This window comes from Macaca nemestrina, chromosome 12 (genome assembly GCF_043159975.1).
Source record: "Macaca nemestrina isolate mMacNem1 chromosome 12, mMacNem.hap1, whole genome shotgun sequence".
NCBI lineage: Eukaryota > Metazoa > Chordata > Mammalia > Primates > Cercopithecidae > Macaca > Macaca nemestrina.
In genome coordinates, this window is record NC_092136.1 from 25,444,680 (window position 1) to 25,469,055 (window position 24,376).

The 24,376-nt window shown below is 37.6% G+C and overlaps 1 pseudogene; it reads left to right on the forward strand.

Moving 5' to 3' along the window:
* The first annotated feature begins 7,361 nt into the window (after positions 1-7,361).
* LOC105471713 (zinc finger CCHC domain-containing protein 9 pseudogene) lies at positions 7,362-23,549 on the forward strand (annotated as a pseudogene).
* Positions 23,550-24,376: the final 827 nt, after the last annotated feature.

A 24,376-nucleotide genomic window follows, 5' to 3' on the forward strand; every position in this document is an offset into this window, starting at 1 on the left:
GAAATGGATAGGACAGCACCTTTGAAGCACTGGCTTGGTTAATGTGGCAATGTTTGAACTATTTTTGTATTGACTATTATTGAATTTCATAGAGGAACTTCAAATTGAAGACGTTATGGATCAGCCAGCATTCAAAGATGAAAATAAATCAATCAACACTTTTTTATCATAATTATACAGTTTTAGATATTTTATTTTAGGGTTGCATTATGATTCACTTTTATATTCTAATCAAATGTCATTGATGGATATCCCTGAATACCACAGTAGCTAAACCAGCATATTCTAGTCCCTTTCCATAAGAAAATAAAATTATCTTTCCTAACTTCAATAGTTCTTTAACATCTCATTATGTACATTGTTTTTATGAAGTCAGTAGAATCATCCAATTCATCCTTCTTAGAATACAACACACTATTTAAAGTTGTCTAAACTTAAGCGGTAACCATTAGACTGCAACCATTTTTCACTTGCCAAGTAGCTAAAAAAACAGAAAAAAAAAAAAATAAGACATGCCCTTAAAAGCAAGACATTTAACTTCTGAAAGTTGGAGACTCAACTCAAATAAACAGTACTAAATTTTAAAAATTGAATTATCCCAACTGAGTGCTCCTGACAAATTTAAGTCCCTTCAGTATTGGTTAGTTATTTTTTATGTTTAGTAAAAGCATTACCTTTGGTAAATAATAAATGCAACCAAAGTAAAAATATTGCCATAATAATAAATGGAGACATGAGAGAATTAACTGGTTAATATGGATTAGCATTGCAATACGGTAGAAAAGCTTTCCACATAAAGAAATACGTGACAGACTTGAGAATGGAACACTAGTTGTAGAACTTTTAATACGAAATGAGTAGATTAGTTTTAAATCCTTGACCCAATTCAGTGTCACTTCATTTGTAAGTACATTCATTCATTTATTCATGGAACCTTTATTGAGTGTTTTTGCTATGCCAACAATAAAGTTATTGTTAATACAAAAATAAGGGACACAGCTTTTGCCTTCAAGGAGTTAACAATATTGCAAATACAGTATGATGAACTGAATGGAAGAGGTAGCACATATTATATAAGCAGAGAGAAGGGAAACAGACCTGGGCTGTGTAGTTGGAAGATGGAGAATCAGATTTGCTTTTTATATTAATAAAAGCAAACTAGATTGTGCCCTACAGGATGAATAGGAGTTAGCCAGGTGGTAGAAGGTGATATATCAGTTTTCCCAGAACAAATACAGCAAAGTCAAGGAACAAGCAACATCATGATGATAGAAGACTGCAAGTGGCTTCATGTTTCTCTAATAGAACTAAACATTCAATTTGGAGATTGCTAAAGACAAAACAAAGACAGTGATTTAAGGCGCTGTATATGGCATGTTGACCCTATTAAATGTAACTTATGGATAATGGTGAAATATTAACATTTTCTAAATGGTTGTGTGGCATTGATAATATATTTGAGCCTTGAATGGGTTACTAGCATGGCAGAAGAAAAAACTTTAAGATTAAAAAGACTAGGTCAGAGAGAAATCCATATTGGAGACTGTTTTACTATCGTAACAGAGATAATTGGTGGAAGTTAAGGTCCAATTAAAATACAATGAACTGAGTTAGCTAGACTTGTTTTCTTTTTGTATGATGAGATGAAGAGAAGGAAACAAGGTTTCTTACATTTGTTGACTAGTGGAAATAATAGAAAATCAGCAGGTAAGGGGTGATTAGAAGATAATGTTTATAGTTCGTTGAAAAAAAGTTGTTCCAGGTGAAGATTGGGAAAGGAAGTATTGCAGGACTTTTCTGTAATTCTTCGAAAGATAGAGTTCTTCTCCATCCCATGGCCCTGAAAATGTAAGCTTGCAGATGGTTTAAAGGGTGAGTAAAGCAGGGTTTTATTGGGTGAAAAGAAAAAAAGAACCAGGGTGCGGGGAGTAGGGGCGGAAACAGAGACTCTCACAACGCCAGAGTCCCTCTGCTAGGGCGCTTCCTGCCAGGTAGTTGGAATCCCAGGTTCCATACAGGAAGAGGAGGGGCCAGGTTCAGGCTCCTCTCTGCTGCAAACGTCATGAATTTCCCAGGGCTCCGCCTCAGTAGGCAGGCTGGTTGGGGTTTCTTCAGGGACCCCCGCCCACCTGGCTGTCTCATTCCCTCCTCTAAAGAACTACATCTAACTGCCATTAGATTATGGATAAGGACAAAGACCTATCTTAACTGCTTCCTGCTGACAGGGTGCTGTTTGGGGAAACGGCCGTCCCCAGAGGCCTATTTAAGGGTTCCTGAAAAAAGGGGCCATTGTAGAGGCTCCGGTTGCATGAGAGTTTGGAGTTTGATGGCCTGAAGGCAAGAACAGACAAACTGGGTTATTAGAAAACATGTATCAAAACAAAACAAGGGGAGGGGTAAACACAGCTCAAAATTTCTGAGGTCTTTTACCAGTTTACACAGGGAGATGGAGGCCAATAGCTGACTGGTAAAAAAAACTTTACCCCATTGCTGGCATGTTGGGCTTTGGGGTTCCCATCTCCTGAGCTCAATATTAAGCCAACCAGTTTAAGGTTTAGGAAATTAACTCTCCAGTTTGGAGGATGCATCTGAGGGGATTGTCTCATAGTATGGAGACATAATTACCTGTTAGGAATAGAGGACCAAGGAGGAGAAAGGAATAAAAAGAAAGCATTTTTTTCAAAGGAGTCCCAAAGGTTCAGAATGCATTCTAAAGGCGTACAGACTGAAGATGAATGACTACCCTTCTAGAAAGAGGGGAGCAGGTATCCCTGGTTCCCTTCAGTTCTTAGGAGATACCTGGGGTATGCAAGGGAGACAAGGAAGAGTGTCCTCTTTCCTGTCTTCTGACCTTGCATCTCCGAGTTCCAGCGACCTTGGCAGGTGCTGCCATGAATGTTAAAGAGGCTTGCACCCATGAAGCAGAGGGGTCTAGATAACAGGAATAATCTGCTCTCACCTAGGCCTCTTTTCCACCTACTGTCAGAAGCCTCGGAGTTCCCTAGACCTCATTTATGCCATGGATATTAACGTGGTCTTTATCCATGAAACAGGAAACTTGGGGTTGGCTTAATTGGTGGGAATCAGCCACCCTCACTGGCACTGTGCCTTTTAACCTATTGTCTTTGCTTCTGGATCCCTCAGATCCAGTTTTCCTTCCTGGGACTTTGACCTGAAGCTTGGAATTGAGTTTGGGACAAAAATGTTTCTCAAGAGGGGTTGCATGAACTCCTTATCATAAGCTGAATGGTAAGGTGAAACTGTGGAACTGAGTCCTCCTCCAACAAGGGAGAGGAAAGGATGTCTTGTGACACATCCAGATAACTCGCTGCTATAGTTGTGCTTGCTAGAATTTGGGTGCATGGTGCTTTGCTTTGGTTAGCTCCCTTGGTCTTACTTTACCAAAAGGAAACTACTGAGTAATTGGCATCGTATTTATTCCCATCACCTGGAAAGATTTGCAGGATAATGGCTCAGAACTAGAATACTGGTCCATATTTTATCATTACCCATGCCTTTTGTTCTTTCTGACCTACAGCCAGAGATAGCTGGTTGGTTCACAGGAACAATCAGGGTTAGTCTAAAATGTAGGCAAGAAACTTAAAACAATGAGTTTAGAATTTAATGACAAATATATAAGTTTTGAAGCATGATTTGTTTCTCTCCAGACATCATGGTTGTTAGAAAACAAATTATGATAAGACTGAGTGGTTTTCAAGATAGACTTTAGTCTTATACTTGGCCTGATTATTTGCATAAAGTGCAGCAAGAGCAATTATTTCTACATAGGGCTTTTGGATTGGCTTTGATGGAAGTCTGTTCCACAAGAAATCTCAGATAAAACCGTTTAAAGCGCAGCCCAGTCATGGGTTTGCATTCTCAAATACCTGTGAGTTGCGTCATCCTCTCCCCTTAAAGTCCCAAGATAAACTTGGAGCCCCTGGACCTGTTAGAAAGTAAAATTGTTTACTGACCACAGGTGAGGAACCCTGTATAGGGACTGTGTAGGCAAGGGTATGAGGCCAATTTCTGCACTGGGCTTTTATTGGCTCTGCAAGTGGAGATTGACTCCTTAAAGCAAAGCATACCCTTCCAGTCAAAGCCTGGTAAAATAACCATTTTCTTCAATTGTGTTCTGTCACAAAAGAAAAATAGATTCTTATTGCACTGATGCAAATATTGCCATAAATTAAGAATACTTACAGAAAGTCTCCAAATTCTAGAGGAATCAGGCAGAGAGAAACAAACATGCCCCAAATTTTGTCCACAAGAGTATACCTTACTTAATTATTAAAGGCCGTAAATAGTTCAAAATAAGTTTCATTGACTATGAAAAACAAAACAAGGATCAGCAATATTCCAAGCAAAAGTCAAAAAGATTTGCTCAGCTTCCTGAGTTCAGTCAATTTAGTTAATTCTTGTTTTGCTTGAGATTCGTGAACATTTCAGCTCTTTATGAGTCCTGTACATTTTCCTTTATTCCAATGTCACAATCTCCAAAGTTATCAGAAACCTAATTGTCTCAAACACGATCAGAAATTGTATCTGAGAGCACCTGTCAGGGTCTTTTTTTTTTTTTTTTTTTTTTTGAGACAAAGTCTCATTCTGTTGCCCAGGCTAGAGTGTACAGTGTTGTGATCTCGGCTCACTGCAACCTCTGCCTCCTGGGTTCAAGTGGTTCTCCTGCCTCATCCTCCTGAGTAGCTGGGATTACAGGTGTGCACCACCACAGCAGGTTAATTTTTATATTTTTAGTAGAGATGAGATTTCACCAAGTTGGTCAGGCTGGTCTTGAACTCCTGACCTCGTGATCCAGCCACCTCGGCCTTCCAAAGTGCTGGGATTACAGGTGTGAGGCACTGCGCCTAGCCTAAGATATCAATGCTGCCAGCACCTTGGCCTCAATCTTTTAGTCTCCAGCACTATGAGCAAATAATTTGTTGTTTAAGCCACACAGTCTGTGGTCAGAGTCTTATAGCCTATTATAAATCATTTTTTGAAACGGATTAAAACCAAACAACAATTGTCTGTGAATAGCAAAATATCCAGGGTAGTTACAGTTAGAAACACGACTGACAAATAAGTTTGGTTATCTCTGTGCTACAATAATTTAACATAACAACCTTAATTATGATTGATGGCAAATACTTAGACATTAGAATTTTAGAAATACTACACAGTTTAGGAACATATATTATCATTATTCACCAAGATATAACCTAAGAAGATTGAGCATTATTTTGGCAATACCACGTATCTAAACATGTCAAATAATCCTGTTTGCCTCTCTTCTCCGGACAGTTCAGGGACCCCCTGAAGTATTCAAAAAGCCACGTGTCAGGAAAGACAATTTTTTTGTTTGTTTGTTTGAGACAGAGTCTTACTCTGTGCCCCAGGCTGGAGTGCAGTGGCACGATCTCAGTTCTCTGCAAGCTTCGCCTCCATGGTTCATGCCATTCTCCTGCCTCAACCTCCAGAGTTGCTGGGACTACAGGTGCCCGCCACCATGCCCAGCTAATTTTTTGTATTAGTAGAGACGGGGTTTCACTGTGTTAGCCAGGATGGTCTTGGTTTCCTGACCTCATGATCCGTCTGCCTCGGTCTCTCAAAGTGCTGGGATTACAGGCGTGAGCCACTGCACTGGGCCAGGAAAGACAATTTTGAAGCTGAAGTTTGATTTTGGAAAGGCTGTTAAATGTTATAAGTTTAAAACACTTGATACTATGAAATAGAATTCCAGATTACTGTAAATTATTTATTTTGCCAAAATTATGATTCAGAAATTTAAAAGAAGCAAAAACCTTTTATAACCCTTTATAAATTTTGCTAAAAAGCAGATTAGCACCTTAGGAAAACCTTGTTATGCTTTTATTTCAATGCTCAATTTACAGAAAAACTATAAATATCTTTTATTGAATTTAGTCAATACGCTTACACAGATAACCTCTTCTGGAAGATTCACTTCCACCATTCTTCCACCACTTCTTTGAACCTTCAGCTTTTTCCTATTTTAACTTAAAACAATCCTTTTAGTTTACATTTCCATGCATCCTTATAACCTATTACCTAAAAATACATTGTATTGTTTTTACACACCTTGCATGTAAATGTATCTCTAGGAGTTTCAGTAACTCCCAGCAATTTTTAACTTTAAGGTAAAACTTGGTAAGTTGCTTTAATTGTGTGCTAATTGCAGCCAAGGTTTGCCTTCTTAGTTAAGAGCGGTTAGTTCCATCTGTCCCCAGGTCTTAGCAATTGTGAAGCCGCCAAGTCAAATAGTTCTCAAAACTCAAAAAGCAGTTTGTAACCTTAAAACACTTATCAAACCTTGCATGTGATCTGCATTTTACTAATAGTTTTCAGGGCTGTTTTTATTTCTGAAAGATTAAAGTCAGGGAACCGGAAGTTATCACAGATTTTATCTTCTCTTTAAAAAATGTAAGATCCAAGTGCTTATCTTTCTTTAGGCCAAATTAATTAGAGCTCTTTTGACAGACATTACACAGAGTACACACACAGACAGGCAGAAAAAAAAAAAAAAAAAAAACCCAGTCGCTGGATGGTGCGCTTTAAGAGACTGGGCTAGGTGACCAGGTGCAGTAGCTCATGCCTGTTAATCCCAGGTTTTTGGGAGGTCAAGGCGGGCAGATCACCTAAGGTCAGGAGTTCAAGACCAGCCTGGCCAACACGGTGAAACCCCGTCTCTATTAAAAATATAAAAATTAGCTGGGCATGGTGGCAGGCGTCTGTAATCGCAGCTACTTGGGAGACTGAGGCAGGAGAATCACTTGAACCCGGGAGGCGGTGGTTGCAGTGAGCCGAGATCATGCGACTGCACTACAGCCTGAGCGACAGAGTGAAACTCCATCTCAAGAAAAGGAAAGAAAAAAAAAAAAAGAAAAGAAAAGAAAAAAGAAACAGGGCTAAGAAAACAAACTTGCAGACATCTAAGCTGGGAGGGCTCATCCCCTCAGGCAGTATTGCTAAACTAAGCCTTGCCAAGCAGTTACCAGCCATGCCCTCAGGATGTAAAACAAGATGGAAGCTTGATTTCACAACAAAAACTTTGCAGAGAATACGGTTATAGTTGGCCTAGTAAAACATCTTCTACAAGAAAAAAAAAAAAAAAAACTTTAAAAGTTAGCTTGCTGACAGGGTAGAGAAGGGGACAGAGAAGAAACAGAAAAACCGTTTAAAAGTGCAACCTCTTATTCTTATGCAAGTGGTTCCTCCACCAGGGAGACAAGTTTAAGCTTAATTACTGTCTGATAGAGTTAAACCCCTTGGACAGGGAAGGGGAAGGCTGGGGCAGCCTACAGGGGCTGGGAACGAGCCAGCCGGCTGTGCAGGACCCTTAGGCCATGGGTCCCAGCACCAGCAGGGAGCGGGGAGCAGAGGGAGCTGCTGGTTACCGGTGGGTCCCAAAAAAGGAAGGAAAAGGCCATGAAAAGGCCCGGGAGCTACGCGGGGTGGAGGCATGGCTTCCCCCACACTCAGAAGTCTGAAGATTAAAAGGTTGAGAAGCAACAGTGAGAAGCTTTGAGTCTCCCTTTCACTCAGGGCTTCTGGAGCCTCCACGTTACAGAAAAATGTTGCATGACTTTTCCTTAGTTCATCTAAAGATGGGGTCCTTGTCCATCTCATGGCCATGAAAATTTAGACTTGCAGACCAGTTTAAAGGATGAGTAAAGAAGGGTTTTATTGGGGGAAAAGAAAAAAAGAAAAAAAGAGGGAAACAGATACTCTCTCAAGGCCAGAGTACCTCCGCTAGAGCACTTCCGGCCAGAGGGTTAGAATCCCAGGTTCCACACAGGAAGAGGAGGGGCCAGGCTCAGGCTCACCCTGCTGCAAACATCCTGACCTTCCCTAGGTTCCATCTCAGCAGGCAGGCTGGTTGGAGTTACTCCACGGACCCTCTCCCACGGGCTGTCTCAGAAGGTAAAGCCAAATTTTAATTGTATGGAGTTTGGATACCTATGGGAAATCCTAGTAGAGTTGTCCAGTAGGAAGCTTTTCTGGGCTGGTAATATGAATCTCACAGTCATCAATACAAAATTTGTAGTGAAAACAGAGTGGGCGAAATCACCTACTATGCAATATAGCTATTTCAGTGGGAAAAGAAAGAACTGTGAGAAATAACATTTCATAGGTGTGAAGAGGAAGAGAAAAACATTAATTAAACAGCCACTAAAGAAATATTTGTTGTTTTCACTGTAGGTAAGACCCTATGCTAGGCCCTGAGGTTATCTCTGTAAATATGAATCCCAGGCCAGAAACAGAAACAGGTGACACAGATAATTAATTGCAGCTGCGTTAACTGCTCTAAGGTAAAATTGCAGGGTAGGTGATACTGCAAAGGGAATTCTAGTCTGGGAAGTTTCTTTTAAAGTAGTGGAATTAGAGAAATTGGTGGTGATTGATGTTAATTAGAAGAAGATACAGGACAAGTGAAGTTGCAGTCTAAGGAATTTAGACTTTATCCTATAGGCAATAAGGTAGTCATGGAGAAGAAAAATAGATACGAGCCAAAATTCATATCAAAATGATTAATTTATGAGAATTCAATGAGGAATCAGTGAAGTTATAAATCTCTAGCTGGGATTGAAGAAATAAGATGCCTTAAGTAAATATATATATATATACACACACACACACACACACATATATATAAGGAAATTTGTATTTTCTGACCTATATCACACAAGCAGCCCACAATTACTATGCAATAAAGAGAATTTTCTGAAGAATCACAAACTCATGATATCTACATTCAGACTGGTTTACGGTGGCTTGAAAAAATAGAAAACAAATGCCTTTGATAAGTTTCCTAAATAGCTAACTAATCCATTTTAGGAGGTTCTTTCGTTCCTTAATATATAGTACGAATTGCGTTTAATGGAAGAACAATGAAACAGGAAATTCAAAATACTACAAAGTCCACCAAGAGAATGAAGTTAGGTTATCATCTACTAAATAATTTATTAATTGATGTTATAATATCTCAGAGAAAAATTACAGTTGCAGTTTTCCAATGCAGTCAGATAAGAAATATAATGAATAGAAGGAATGTAGGCTTTTATACTTGTGATTAGACCACTGAAGAGAAATTCTAGGAAAGTAGTGGATGCTGCAGTATGAATAAATAAAACCTCTGGAGACCAGATTACAGGTAACCATTTTGCTGTGAACACCAAGGCACACACGAGAAGTAAAGTAATACACACCTCTGCCATCTCAGGGGCCTGTCACCGAGTGTTAGGTGACATCATGTGTATTATTAATCCAAGGCTTGGAAAGCTTTTTTAAAATGCTTTGGTATTTGTTTCAAAAAAATAGTATTAAAATTGGTAAGTGACCATGATTTTTAATTTTTTTATAAAATGTTATTCATAAGCTGTCTGCGAAACAGCTGCAAAACATAGCAGTATATATTTATTACACAATAATAAATTTACTTATATATTAATAAGTAACAGTTTGAAAACATGGAAAGAGCTGGAACCTTCAGCTGGGTCATGATGACTGGGTTTATTTTGCTTGTAGTGCAGGTCAGAGAGAAACATGTCTATGCTAATCATTAAGCAATGAAAAAAAAAATAGAGTCATGAGCAGGTAACCTCACCTGGATCAACATAATAAATGTCAGAATTGGTTGGGGGACAGAGGAAAAGCAAAAAATAATAAGTTTTGGCTGGGCGCGGTGGCTCACACCTGTAATCCTAGCACTTTGGGAGGCCAAGGCAGGCGGATCACGAGGTCAGGAGATCAAGACCATCCTGGCTGACACGGTGAAACCCCGTCTCTACTAAAAAAAAGTACAAAAAATTTGTGAGGCGTGGTAGTGAGGCCTATAGTCCCAGCTACTCAGGAGGCTGAGGCAGGAGAATGGTGTGAACCTGAGAGGTGGAGCTTGCAGTGAGCCAAGGTTTCACCACTGCACTTCAGCCTGGGCAACAGTGCAAGACTCCGTCTCAAAAAGAAAAAAAAAGAATAAGATGTTTTTAGTTACACATAGAATCTTAAAATCACAGTCTTTCAATCTGTAAGTCTGATAATAAATGGTTTGGATTCTACATCAGTTTCTCTCTGGTTCTTTGATTGGATGATTACTAGCACAGTATCCAGGAGGAAGATTATCACCATTCATTACAAGCCTTCTGAGTATCTTACAATATTAGAATTTAGATAGGTTTTCTTTCTGGAGTTTAAAATCTAGAGTTTCTACATTTTCATTGATTACTTAGAATTTAGTAAGCACCTGTGCTATGTCTGTTTGTATACAGTGAATCAAGTGTGTATAGTTTTTGCTTTTACCTTTACTTGGGTCCTAGAAACATAAGCACAAACATGTTCACAGAAAAATTATTTTTATAGTTTCTTGTTTTATTTTATACCTGGAAACTTCTGTTCACCTGTCCCATGGCTATGGAAAATATTGTACTTTAAAAATCTTTACCTGTTGCCTTTAAGCCTATTGACAGATTCTATCTTTACACAGCCATACTTTCCTTGAATCAATCCACACCCTACTAAGTTTGCCCATTTGTCATTTTGAAACAGGAACAGCAGGGAAAGGGGTAGAACACCATCAAACCATTACATCTTTTCTAACTCCAACTATTCACTTTTTCCATTTTAAATATTTTTACTATTTTAGTAGCCATTCAGACACTAGATACAATATTTTAGCCTTTATTTTTGGGTTCCAAATTTCCATTAAAATTTTTGACTTCTTTTAAACTGCATGACTCTAATATTTTCGTGAGTATATACATGTGTGGACATAAATCCACGTGTACTTCTTCCACACTTATATTCTCCATTCTTTTGCTACTGCCCAACACACATTTTATAAAAGTTTTTTAGTGAATGTGTAGGAGAATAGTTTTTCTCTTCTAGTAGTTTCATGGTTTAAAACTCTCAGTTATATGTTCTTTATTGTTTATTAATTTTTCCACCTGCTTCTGAAAGATTCAAAATATCAAAGTTATAATGGTACTGACTTTAAAATCACATTATTCATTAATATAGTTTCCTTTTTGTTTTGAAAGAGACAGTTGTTTCTCAATATGTCATTTGTGTATCTACATCATTGGTAATAATACTTACTCATTATATTAATAACATTGTTATAGTTAGCATTTATTGAATTCTCAGGTCAGACCACTCTTAGGTTTATAAATTTGATTTTACATTCCTCAACTTTTCCGACTGTCCTCAATATTAAGACTAAGCACTATGAGAAAAATAATGAGTCTGAAGATTCCACCCAGGGTAGGAAAATGAGGACCAGAGGTACATACTATTTTATTTCCCTTCTCCAATGCCTATTCTTGAGAAATAGAAACTCTGTTATACATTCTGCTTACATAAAACCACCCTTTTATTAAATCTTGTTTAATAAACGTCTCTTAAAGAACTGAAAAAAACAGTTAATGAATCCATAACATAATTTTACACATCCTTTCTTAGGTTCATAAAAGAGAATATGCTTTACAAAGGTTAACCGCGCGCGCGCGCGCACACACACACACACACACACACACACAAAATCTGGTCCTAAACTATTTCTGTGTCTTGGAAAACGTGTCTCAGAGTTGCAGAAGTTTTCAGTGACCTGCAATAGAGACCTTGACAACGTAGCCCTGAACATCCATTATGAATGTAAAAGGAATAAATGTAAAAAGCAGAGTTTGTAATTCTTGCAATGTTGATGCCAAGTTCTCCTCTGTTCACAATATTTCTAATGACTGTCTTAGCAAACAGAGCTGACTTAATATGTGCTCTTGGGATTTCACCTCCTGCCCTCAATCATATTTCTGCCAAGTTGTATGTTTTTTAGTGTGAAGACTCTTAGAAAATGTCTAATATGATGCAGTTTACAGAGTTTTCAGTTCATTTTTTTTCCCCTCTAGATTGTGGGGGTCTTGAGAGATGGAGAAAGGAATTATATTATTCTAAAACATAAAGGGGTCTCACATAAAGATTCAAGAAATGTTAAAGTAAAATGCATGTGTCGCTTAGTAAACACACCAGAATCACATTAATGCATTCAAAAGAAAACTTTTGCAAAACTTAGATGTTTTTGTTGCAGGCCTTCAGGCTCCTACTCTTTATTCATCTTTTCCCTGAAACCACTTTTTAAGAGTCAGGTTTCAAGAGGCAGAATTTCACTTTTAAACAAGTTAATTAAATTAGGGGTTTGCAAACTATTAGCTGCCTACCAAAGACCACTGCTAATAAATAAATTTATTGGAACACAGTCATGCCCATTTGTTTATGCAATATGTATGATTGCTTTAATGCTATAATAACAGAGTTGAGTAGTTGCAACTGAGATTGTATGCTTCAAAAAGTCTAAAATAGGCTGGGCATGGTGGCTCATGCCTGTAATCCTAGCACTTTGGGAGGCCGAGGCGGGTGGATCACCTGAGGTCAGGAGTTGGAGACCAGCCTGGACAACACTGTGAAACTCCGTCTCTACTGAAAATACAAAAATCAGCCGGTCGTGGTGGAGTGTGCCTGTAATCCCAGCTACCTGGGAGACTGAGGCAGGAGAATGGCTGAAACCCAGGAGGCACAGGCTGCAGTGAGCCAAGATTGCACCACTGCACTCCAGCCTGGGCTACAGAGCAAAACTCTGTCTCAACAAAAGAAAAAAGGTCTAAAATATTTACTATTTGACTCTTCATAGAAAATTTGCCAACACTTTGTGTAGAAGATGGAAACTAATTAGTCTTTGCCAATTATAAGCAATTATTAACATAGTATTAAATGATTTGTAATAGTTGGGCTTTGAAGTCCCATATCTGCATTCTTTAAGAATACCTTCCTTCAGCTGGGCACAGTGGCTCATGCCTGTAATCCCAACACGTCGGGAGGCCGAGGCGGGCAGATCACGAGATCAGGCAATCAAGACCATCCCGGCCAACATGGTGAAACCCTGTGTCTACTAAAAATACAAAAATTAGCTGGATGTGGTGGTGCATGCCTGTAATCCCAGCTATGTGAGAGGCTGAGGCAGGATAATTGCTTGAACCCAGAAGGTGGAGGTTGCAGTGAGCCAAGTTTGTGCCATTGCACTCCAGCCTGGTGACAGAGCGAAACTCCGTCTCAAAGAAAGAAAGAATTTTAAAAAAAGGATACCCTCCTTCTACTAGCTACACTGCTTGTTTATAATTGTAGACTAAAACAGCATGGTATTTATGAGTAAGTAAAATTTCACATTGGACACTACTCTGTGACTTAAAATACCGTCTTTGAGATTCCTTTAGCACTTCTTTGGTTGCAGAATTTATTACCTCCAGTATTTTTAATTGTATCTGAGCGAATTAACAATCTCATAAAAAGAAATATAGCCAATGAGCTTTTAGAAAGCTTCCTTTTTGTTTAAAAAAAAAAAATGAAGCTAATTTCTCTTAAATGTGAGTGTTCCCTAGAAACTTTCACACCATCCTATGCTGTACTTACATGCTGATTAGATGCTTCAAGTGCATGTAATTTTCCTGAAGAAATATTTATTTTGCTGTGTTGATGATTCTTTTTCAACTAGAATTATTAGGGGAATATAGTCAGTCCCCAGAAATAAAAGATGACAGGTGTTCAGGCAACCATGACAAATTTAAATGGCATGATTACTTCTCTGTGGTAGATTATTTGTTTTATTGTCTGAAATAACACAATTACATTGCGGTCTACTTCCATCTATAGTTACATCAAAGAGAAGATAAAAGAATAAATTAAGCTTGTTTCAAGTACATTTTGGATAATAATTGCAGAGGACTTGAAAGTTGGCAGGCCAGTTGAAATGTGCCCCGAATTCACTAAAACTAATATCTAATATTTTGAGGATTTTGACTTGATATATATTTTAACTTTCCATCTATTTTCCAAGTGTTTTTGAACAAGCTCCAAATCTCCATTTAGAATAATGAGCAATAAGGAATTTTTCTTTTGCCTTATAATCCAAGGGTATAGGAAGAAAAGCTCCTACCCAGATCATTTCCCCCTAAAGATTCTATCCTTAGACTTTGCTTCCCACTTAAATGTCTAACTCATCCTTTCTCAGTTCTGACTCCATATTAGAAGCACCTTGTGATCAAAAAAACAGTGACATTCAAGCCCCATGCATACTTCAGCGATTTTGATTGAGTTTATCTGGGGTAAGGCCAAAACATCAATGTTTTTAAAGATCCCCTTGTAATTCTAGTGTACACTAGGGTTGAAAATTGCTGCTCTAAATGCCTTAGTGACTATATAGGTAGATCCTATGAAATGACAAACCCAGTGGACTATCAGTAGGAGCCAAGTATGAAGTTTTTGATGGAGGTTTGAATGAGCTTGAAATAGCAAAGCAATGGATGGAAATTTAGTTTCTCATATTGGATGTGAGCAATTAGAATTCACTTCCCAAGTTAGTCTAATACGACACAGGCATACCATTTGTCATGTGATTTCACACTTAACCAATACCTGCTTATGGCTTAATGAATATAAATGAATATGAATATAAAATGACTAATTGTGCAGAGGGTAGTAATCATTTGTCCACTAGGTGCTTTTTTCATAATGAATTTAAATGGCTATCATAATTCTTGAGGCTAGAAGTAATTAATACATTTCAGACTGTGAATATAGATGGGACCTAGGATATAAGAATAAGAAAAGTTATTATTTCTCATCAGTGGAAATCTTTAAGAATGAGGCAGTCATATGCCTTTCCTGGAATAAGAAAGAAAGAAGATTCAGTGAAGACACGAGGTTGAATTTTGTCGATAACCGTCAAGGGTTCCTCCTATCATGTGTGTCTCTTGGGGCACAGGGAAGATAAACAATGTGGCAGAGGGAAGTGCTTCACCTGTAGCTTTAGCTGGATGGTCTAATCTTGTGACGAGGCTCTTGGATATTTCTAGGGAACATACAGTGAGAGTAATGACCTAAGGGGATTATAGGCTAGGGGATGGAAATTAGAACTCTCCAAACCAGCTTGATTCTTTCCACAAATGTAATTAGGTAAATTCCAAAATCTTGATATTTTGTCTTTTCTCATGAAAAAATTAATCCAGAAACCTGAAAGTCATTTATTCATTCCTTTATTCAATTCAATCTATAGCTGTTTTCTATATTTTTTCCCAACTATACTTCATTATCAATTGAAATGTCTAACATGCTTAATGCTATTATTAGTCTTCTTTCCTTCATTTCTTTGTTCATTTCTTCTCTTTCCCTCTCTTTGTCCTTTTTTTTTTTTTTATAATATCTCTTCTCAGTTTTTCTGTTTTTCAAATTACAAAATTAATACATCCTGTTGTAACAGGAAAACCAATACAATACCAAGATATGTAAAGACGGCACTTATCATTACCCATGTGTCCCAGGTGATCAACATTAGAAGCTTGGCATTTTTCTTTCTGCACGATTAGTTTACTTAAGCTGTTGCCACACTTTTTTTTTTTTTTTCTATTTCCTTCAGGGGCAAGAATATTTCCTAGAGCAGCAACTAAGTAAACAACTCTGTAGTGAAGTACTAAAATTCAGGCTCCTAGATTTAGAATGCTTGTTTGGATCTTTCCTCCACTATCCACTATAAAGGAAACAACTTAAGCTTGAAATGCTCCATTTTTTCTCATCTGTAATATGAAAATAATAGCCTAACTTCATCATAAAGAGGCTGTGAGGATTTATGTGTGGTAATGCATATGAAGTATTAAGATGTGATATGGCATCTAGACAACTACAAATAAAGGATGATTTTTATTACCAATCAACTTTTATGCTGATTATCTCATGCATTTTAGAAAAGAGAACATTTCCAAGTTGTTTTTCTCCAATCTGTGCAAGAAATATTTTCCAATGTGCTAAGCCTACAGCAAGAGCCCACAGGAGCTGAGTGGGACCAGAGCTGTTACAGATTTATTTCAGGGAATTGCTTGACTTAAAGTTGAATGTGAATGGGTAATTTAAAATCATTCTGTGTAGCAGGACGTTCAAACTAAAGATAGACATTGGTGCTGATGGCACTACATCATGACTTTTTCAGGTATTTTATGTACAAGGGAGGGGTTGGGTGTGTGTGGGTATGGTGACGTGACCTGCTCACCTGCGTAAGTAAGCAGTCCAGGGAGAAAGCAGTGACCAGTCAAATTCCAAGTACTCAAGTTATTCTTTTTCTCATGCCTTTTGTTGAGAAAAGCTTGTACATTGCCTTTCGTAGAGATGGGCATCAATTGCTACGGCACTAAATACTCTGTTCTCTGTGGCTAGGTATATATCTTATACTCAGTGCTAAATATATAGTAAAGTCTCAATAAATACGAATGAAGAAATGGATGGATAAATGGATTAACGACTAACTGGATGTTTGAATAAAAGATGTGGTCCTCCCATTGCATTCCTCTTGTCTGCTGAGGAGACCAAGAAAGACCACACAACGCTGTGCTTAAAACACGTTTTTAACTGGCCGGGGACAGTGGCTCACGCCTGTAATCCCAGTACTTTGGGAGGCCGAGGCGGGCGGATCACGAGGTCAGGAGATTGAGACTAGCTGAGACCATCCTGGCTAACATGGTGAAACCCCGTCTCTACTAAAAATACAAAAACAAAATTATCCGGGCGTGGTGGCGGCACCTGTAGTCCCAGCCACTTGGGAGCCTGCGACAGGAGAATGGTGTGAAACCGGAAGGCGGAGCTTGCAGTGAGCCCAGATCAGGCCACTGCACTCCAGCCAGGGTGACAGAGCGAGACTCAAACAAACAAACAAACAAAACCAAAAAACATATTTTTAGTGTCAATGACAATGTTTTTAAGACATTCTTAAAGTGTCTCTGAGTTTCCTCATCTTTAAATTGAAGCTCGTATTTTCTCGGTGTTAGGGTGCATGGATTACTTCGGACAATATGTGTGTAATTTTTTTTTCATATTATACTTATTAAATGGGTAATTATGAAAATAAAATAGAGTGTTAGGATGCACTAAAAGTTGAGCTTTATATGGGTCTGGCACAATGTGAAAGGTTACAAAATATTTGATGAATGAATGAGTGAATTAATAAATGGGTGGGTGAAAACATCTTGATTAAATTATGACCCAGCCTCTGCTAATTCACACAAAGTCCAGAATTACTGGTGAAGGATGACTACACACTTATGCGAGGTGTCATCACACAATAGCCGTGGACTAAATCTGTCCCCATAACCCTGGTTGGTTGGTTTGTTGGAATGGCTCCAGACAAAATTAATAGAAATTTGTTTTCTCTCTGGCTAAGTACCTACATTATAATCTCAATTTTGCCTCTTTATTCACAAAGCCTGAAATATTTAATATCTGCTCTGTACAGAAAATATTTTCTAACTCTCTCTGTACTATAGCTCCAAGATTGCTGGGCCAAGTCTGATATTATCTACTCAGTACCTCACTCTCTGCCTGATTTATTATGGTAATCACTCCCTCGATGACTATTTAATGAATGAATAAACAAATGCCAATGCCATATGCACTGATCTTCAATACAGAAAGTATTTGTTTCAGAGTTCACAAAAACAGACATTTTACGTTTTACTAAGATAGAAAAAATAATTTTAAAATTATAACTACATTATTAAATGCAAATTGTTTAAAAAACATTTCAGAAGCATAGTGTGTATCATGATGAATTATTTTCTGGTTATCTGCAGAGGTAGAATGTACTTCTCCAACTTATGCTTGAGATTCTAGCTGGTCTCCTTCCATATGTGGATATTGCAGGAAAGATGATATTCACGGGCTGAAAAGCCTTCTTGTCGAGGATGGAGTTTACCTGGGAGTGTTTGTCTGTTGGCTGGTCCTTTCTTTTGTTCTTAAAAAATTTCAGGTGGGGAGAACTGCATATCCAATTATGCTAACGAACCCACAGAGGAGTCTTTCAGCTTCACGCTGTGTAGTGCTCACAGTATGGACTTTCACTTAGTACAATTCTTTGGTCTATAAGAGCTGTGTGACTTAAAATTAAGTGCTTTCAAGATTCTCAGTATAACTAGAACGGAGTCGATTTAAGTGCATGTGCCCTTTATGGCTATTTATAAACTCTATCAGCCTCCATTTTTATGTTTCTTTCTCCTTTTGTTTTGGTGGTTGAAAATTTCCTTTTGCTATTTTGTCTGATTTCCTGTAGTCGTTTAATATAAATCACTTCAAATCTCTTTTTTTGAAGTAGGTAGGATAACCAGAATTTCTAAATATGATATAAACTATGTTTATAATCTTACTCCTGAGACATTTCTGAATTAAGTAATTTTTTCTTCCCTGAATCAATCAATACATACTTATTTCCCAGTCCCCCTCCACAATATTCGTGGGATTCAGAGTAAGAATACTAATGGAAGGCCACAAACCATATTTTTAAATAGCTAAAAGTTATAAGTAAGCTAATATACTGTTAAATAAAATACATTCTGTCTCCCTACATTGACAAATATCCGCCTTTATTCTGGCCTGGAAGGCAGGTATGAACTTAGCTTTCTTGAGCTCTCAGAATGGAGTGACTCAGGGAGGGTCATGCCAAACCCTTGCCACCCTTTCTTCTCCTTCTGTTCCATGCAACTCTTGCTGGAACCACCAAGACACAAAATCTCCCACCTCCACCACAATGCCCCTTGGCCATCCTGCAGGGCTTTGAATGTGCTATAATCTGTCTTAATTTGACCCAGAAATGTTTGGGCAAACAAATCTCAAGCCCTAGCAGACTGGACTGTGGACTAACATGTGGGTACAAGCGCTAGTGGGCATGTTCTTTTGATGCTGTGGTTTTACCCAGTTCGTGGCATAACCAGAAGAAAGCCGGGATGGACCCTCTAAAACCACAGGATTTTGGCACAATCTTCTTTTATTCATGTAGAAGGGAAGTACTTTGTCACGTAATGGAAAGAACATTGACTTTGAAGTAAACGTAGCTTCGAATTTCAGCTCAGAGTTTTATTAAGACTGTGGTCCTGGCGAAGTTGCCCAAACTGTTTGGTTTCCTTATCTGTGTACTTTATTATAATTTCAGTGAGAGAGTAAACAAGATAATGGATGCAAAGCACTGGCACAGTGTTTGATGTCCAGTAGATGTTTAAAGAAAAGTTGGTTCTTTTTGCTATTACACAACTAGTAAATATTTAGTAAAGTATTGACTTTATTTTTTTGTTGATTTCATTTTATTGATTATATGTCTTTACTCATACCCCTCTGTAATTCACAGGAGGTGGCTTTAGTAGTCTTACTAAATCAAAGGCTGTTTCCGTTTTTGTAATGATGTGAGCTGAGGTTCTCTTCTGGAACCTCAGTTTTCATGACTGTTTATATAAGTCCTGGCATTTGACTGGCTTCATCTGCTTGATTCTCACTTTTTGATAAACTGATACCTAGTTCAGATTGATATCTGGCTGCATTGGGACATGTTTGATCTTGGAATAAAAGCCCAATAATAAATCAGTATTCCACGGAGTCTTTTGGGTTTGATCTAGGTGAAAAAGCTCTTTTATCATCAGGATTCTTTGATGTAAGTGACCCTCTGGTCTTTTGATGTGCCAAATGCCCAGAATGGGAGAGTCTCAACAAACTAGCAAGTCCAATTTTGGCTTTGTGGAGATGAAGAAGTAAATGACTTTTAGGTAACTGGGAACCACATACACATGTGAATCAAGACTGTTGTTTCTTTCTTCTTTTATATCCTCAAGTTGCTCTATCAGCATGTATCAGTCAGTAAACCAATGGTTTTAGATTTATTTCTTGTAAAGTAGTTGTTTTATTTTCCCGTACCTTACAACTCATTTTTATATATTATATTATGGCTAATAAAATAACCCCCTTTTAGATTTTGCCAGTAGTTTTCACATTTATTCACAACAATGACAAAAAAAGTAATAAATACACATTATGGACTAGGGTGTATAAGGCATGGAGATATAACTGTGAAAAATATAGAGCTGTGATCTAGTGGGAGATGCTCATGTTTATATTAGGAAAACTACACAGGAAAGACTTCTGGCTCACACTTAGGGATACAAAAAACACTCTGAAGAAAATAATTCTTAAAGAATAATAGAAGGAGGGTGTGTGGAGAAAGAGAAAGTGGAGGGAGGAGGAATGAGAAAGTAGTAAATAAAAGGAGTTGGAAAATAGAGGAACAGAAAATGTTACAGGCAGAAGAAATATATTTTGTAAATCCTTGATGTGATGGACACTGTATAAGCTCTCTATCGTTGAGTAACAAATTATGTTTATACTTTAGAGGCTAGAAACAACAATAACAACAAAGACAGTTTTCGTGCATCAAGAATCCAGGCATGTACTGGCTGGGTCCTCTGGCTTCAGGATCTCACAATGCTACAGTTAAGTTGGGCAGGGCTGCAGTCATTTGTGAGCTGGACGAGTAAGGAATTCACATTCAAGGTCATTAATATGGTTTTGACCAAGTTTCAGTCTCTCATCATTTGCTGGGCTAAGAGTCTCAGTTCCTCTCTAATTCATCTGGCTGTTGATCAGAAAAAATTACTTCCTTGCTACCTGTGCCTCTCCATAGAGCATCTCATAGTTTGGTAGCTGGCTTCCATTAGGGCAAGAGACAAGAGAGTAAGGCAAGCAAGATGGAAGCTAGAGTCTTCTTGTAACCCAATTTCAGAAGTGACATCCCATCTTTGCCATATTCTCTTTGTTAGAAATGTGTCACTAAGTCAAACCCACACTCAAAAGAAGGGAATTATACAACATCATGAATACCATGAGGCAAAGATTTTTAGGAACTGTTTTAAAGGCTGCCTACTACGGGTGGTAGAGTATATTTAAGGAACTGAAAATACTACTGTATGTTTGGAGCATAATAGTGATAAAGTGAAGGGAAATTAGACTGGATAGCTAAGCATTAGCCAGATTGCAAACGGATTTAGAAGTCATGTTAAGGGTTTGGTGATTCATTGTAAGAACAAGAGTTTAAGCTGACAATGACATTATCATATCTGCATTTTAGAAAGTTACTTTGGTAGTAGTGTGGAGACTGGGATGTGCTGGGTTGTGTTTGAAGCTGCTGTGATAATCTAGCTGATAAAAGTTAGTGGCTGTTTAGAGCATTAGAGTAAGAATAGAAAGCAGTTGTTGAACTCAAGAGATTATCCGGTCACAAATTCAAAAGATATAGCAGAGTGTATATTAGGTGGCAAGGGAAAGGTGAATTAAGGATGAAACTGTTTCTTACTTGAGGAAATTATTGAAATGTAGTTTCATTCGTTAATTGTGTTTGGGTGGTAGGTAAAGTCATTACTCTTATGAGATCTGTACAAATTTGAAGAACTGTGAGACATCAAACTGAAGATGGCCAGTAAACATTTGAAAACATGATCTGGAGTTCAGAAGAAAAAAATGGGTTACAGTTAGGGATATAAAGGTCACGTGAATCTTAGTTGGTACTTCGTTGATTAGAGTGTATGAGATTCTAGAGAGAGGGATCAGCACCAGACAGAGGTATTCCAGCGTGGAACGTTTTGACAATAGCAAGTAAAAAGGTGGATTCATATGGGAAGTAACAAGAGGGAGGCTGAAAAGGGGCCAGGTTATGCAAAGCTTTGAAATCAGCAGTTAGACCTTTGGACCTTTTTCCTTAATGAAAATTGGAGACATCGTTTTGTTTGTTGGTATATGTTTTAAGAATGGGAACCACTTAATTGCATGTATTATAGATAAGCAGTTGGTGTGTGATTTGTGTATGTTTGTGAGGTGTTATAGGAGTCTCTGTTCATGCTCATATAGGCCAAGTAAAGACTAGATCAACCATATATCCTCTTTTGATATTGCTAATGTCTGAATAAGCTCATTGGAACACTGGTTCTCTAATTATTGACTGTTTCATCAAAACAGTTGTTATCTTCAGTATAGAAGCTGTCGCAATATTTTTAAGATATTGAATGAAAATGTGTTTGCTATCAACTCATTTTTCTGAAAAAAAAAAAAAAAAAAAAAACAAATACAGAATTCCTGTATACCCTTTACTCAGCTTTTCTGAATGATAACATTTCATATAAATGTAATTATCAAAACTAGGGAATTAACATTTAAGTGGTTCTATTTTAAATTTTGTCAATTACTCATGTAATATTTGTTTTGGACCAGGATTCAATTTGGAATCCCAATTTTATTTGAAGATACAGTGATTAAATAGTATCATAATAATAATTACATTTTTTCTTTGAGTCATGAAGAGAAAATTTCCATTTTATTGTATATACTGATATTGTAATATAATAAAACAGAGTATATTTGTTTTGGATGCAATTTTGCTTTTCTTTAAGCAAATAAATTCTAGTAGTATACAACTGACTTAGCCTAACTAGAAGCCTTAGAAATATAACCAGTGCCCAGGGCTATGCAAAGAAAACAGAGGAAAGGCAAGGATAATCCAAAAAGACCAACCACAGAATGTGCTTAGGGTTTTAGATTTAGCAGTATGAGAATGGTTAATACCTTGAATAAATGAACACAATACTTCTGGGAAAGCAAAGGTTTTGGCAAGGAAATTGGGAGTATTTCTGTTCAAGTTTTTGCTTCTCAAAATTGGTGAATTATATTTTAAAATGTATTGTTATTTATTGCTTTTTAACTTTTCATTTTGAAATTTTATACAAAAGTCACAAAAATATAACAAGAAATTCCTACCTCTAGTGTTGAATGCCATTGCTGCCGTAGGGGGTTAGGCTTCTCTGACGTGCTGACTGCTCTAGGGGGTTCAGGCATAACTGATAAGGTACCTCCATTGAAACTGTGACCAGGTGGGTACAAGTTACCACTACGCATAACAAGAGATCCTTGCCTGCAACATCATGGGAGGATACGAAAAGTCCTTTGAGGGACAAAATCTGCCAAAGCACAAACAACTTGAAGCCAATAGGCTCTCCCTTGCAAATGATGCACCACAAGCAAAACAGTAAAAGAAAAAAAAGAGTACCTAAATGAAGATGTGAATGGATTCATGGAATACCTAAGGCAGAACTCACAGATGGTTCGCGATGGGGAGATGATAGCAACAATCAGGCAGTAAGGGAATAAGTTGCAGTTGCTTTAAAGAAAGACAGTCTTATGGGAAGGAAAACAATGAGTGACAAGCAGCGAAGAGAAATAGAGTGGTATGTTTCCATTGCAGAAAACCTGGTCATACAACGGCAGATTGTCCAGTTGCCCCAGAAAATCAAGAGATGGGCACTGGGTCTGGGTTCACAGAGAGCAAAATAATCAAGGGCAGGGCTAAAGTAGCCCCGGCTCTTGGTGAATTTCCTTTTGTGAAATGTTTGTTTGTGGGGAAATGAGACAACTGTCCAGATCTTGTCCTGATCATCCCAGAGGACTCTGTGTTGATGGTGGTGGTTGCAAACTTTGTTGCTCTGTGGAATATTTTAAGAAGGGTTGCCCTGAAAGTCAGAATTCAGATCTTTGGAATGGTCAAAGTTGATTGCTGATCAAAGGGAATGAGTGCAGACTCTGAAGAAATTGGATGACTTAAATCACAGAAATCCAAAACAAATATACCTAAAATTGTTATTTTTTGATAATGAGTAAGTACTATTGCTACTTACAACCTCGTTGTTACTTTGCAAACAGGACATACTTCACAAATTAGAGCTGGGCTCCCTTGGAATCAAGCATTTATTGTAGGTGTCAGTATGATCGAGATGTGGTCAAAAACATCTTTGCGTATTCTGTCCATTGAGAAGTACTTCTATCACTGTTCAGAGAAAATCACTGAAGGAAATAGTAATATTAAAAAGAATTTTCTAAAGGAGCATATGTTTAACTGATACAACTTAGACACAACTAAGTGGTGATATAACTGATTGTAGCAATCATCTTTTTGAAAATGCAAAATTACACATAAATGTGAATCACCCCGAGCAAAGATACTGCTTTGCATTTGGAAATGAATTTTTCTTTGTATTATTTTCTTGCTTCAAAGTATCAATTTATTATTATTATAGTATAAGTTGCACAAAATCTTTATTTAAAATATATTGAATGAAAATCCATTATCTGATTATTCTGGGGGAAAAAAAACAGGACAAAGAGTTCCCAATTCTCGAATACTCTTTACCCAGCTTTTCCAAATGGTAACATTTTATATAAACACAATTATTAAATCTAGGAAATTAACATTTATTCAGTTCTATTTCAAATTTTGCTAATTATCCATGTTCATTTATTCTTTCGCTCTCTTTCTCCGTCTCTCTCTCTCTCCCCTCCCCACCCCACCCCAGCCCCCTTTCTCTTTCTTTCTTTTTTGAGACTACGATACAATTCTGAATTCCAGTTTCATTTAGTTTTCATGTACTTTTAGGCACTTTTAATCTGGAAAAGATCTTCCACCTTCCTTTGTCTTTCA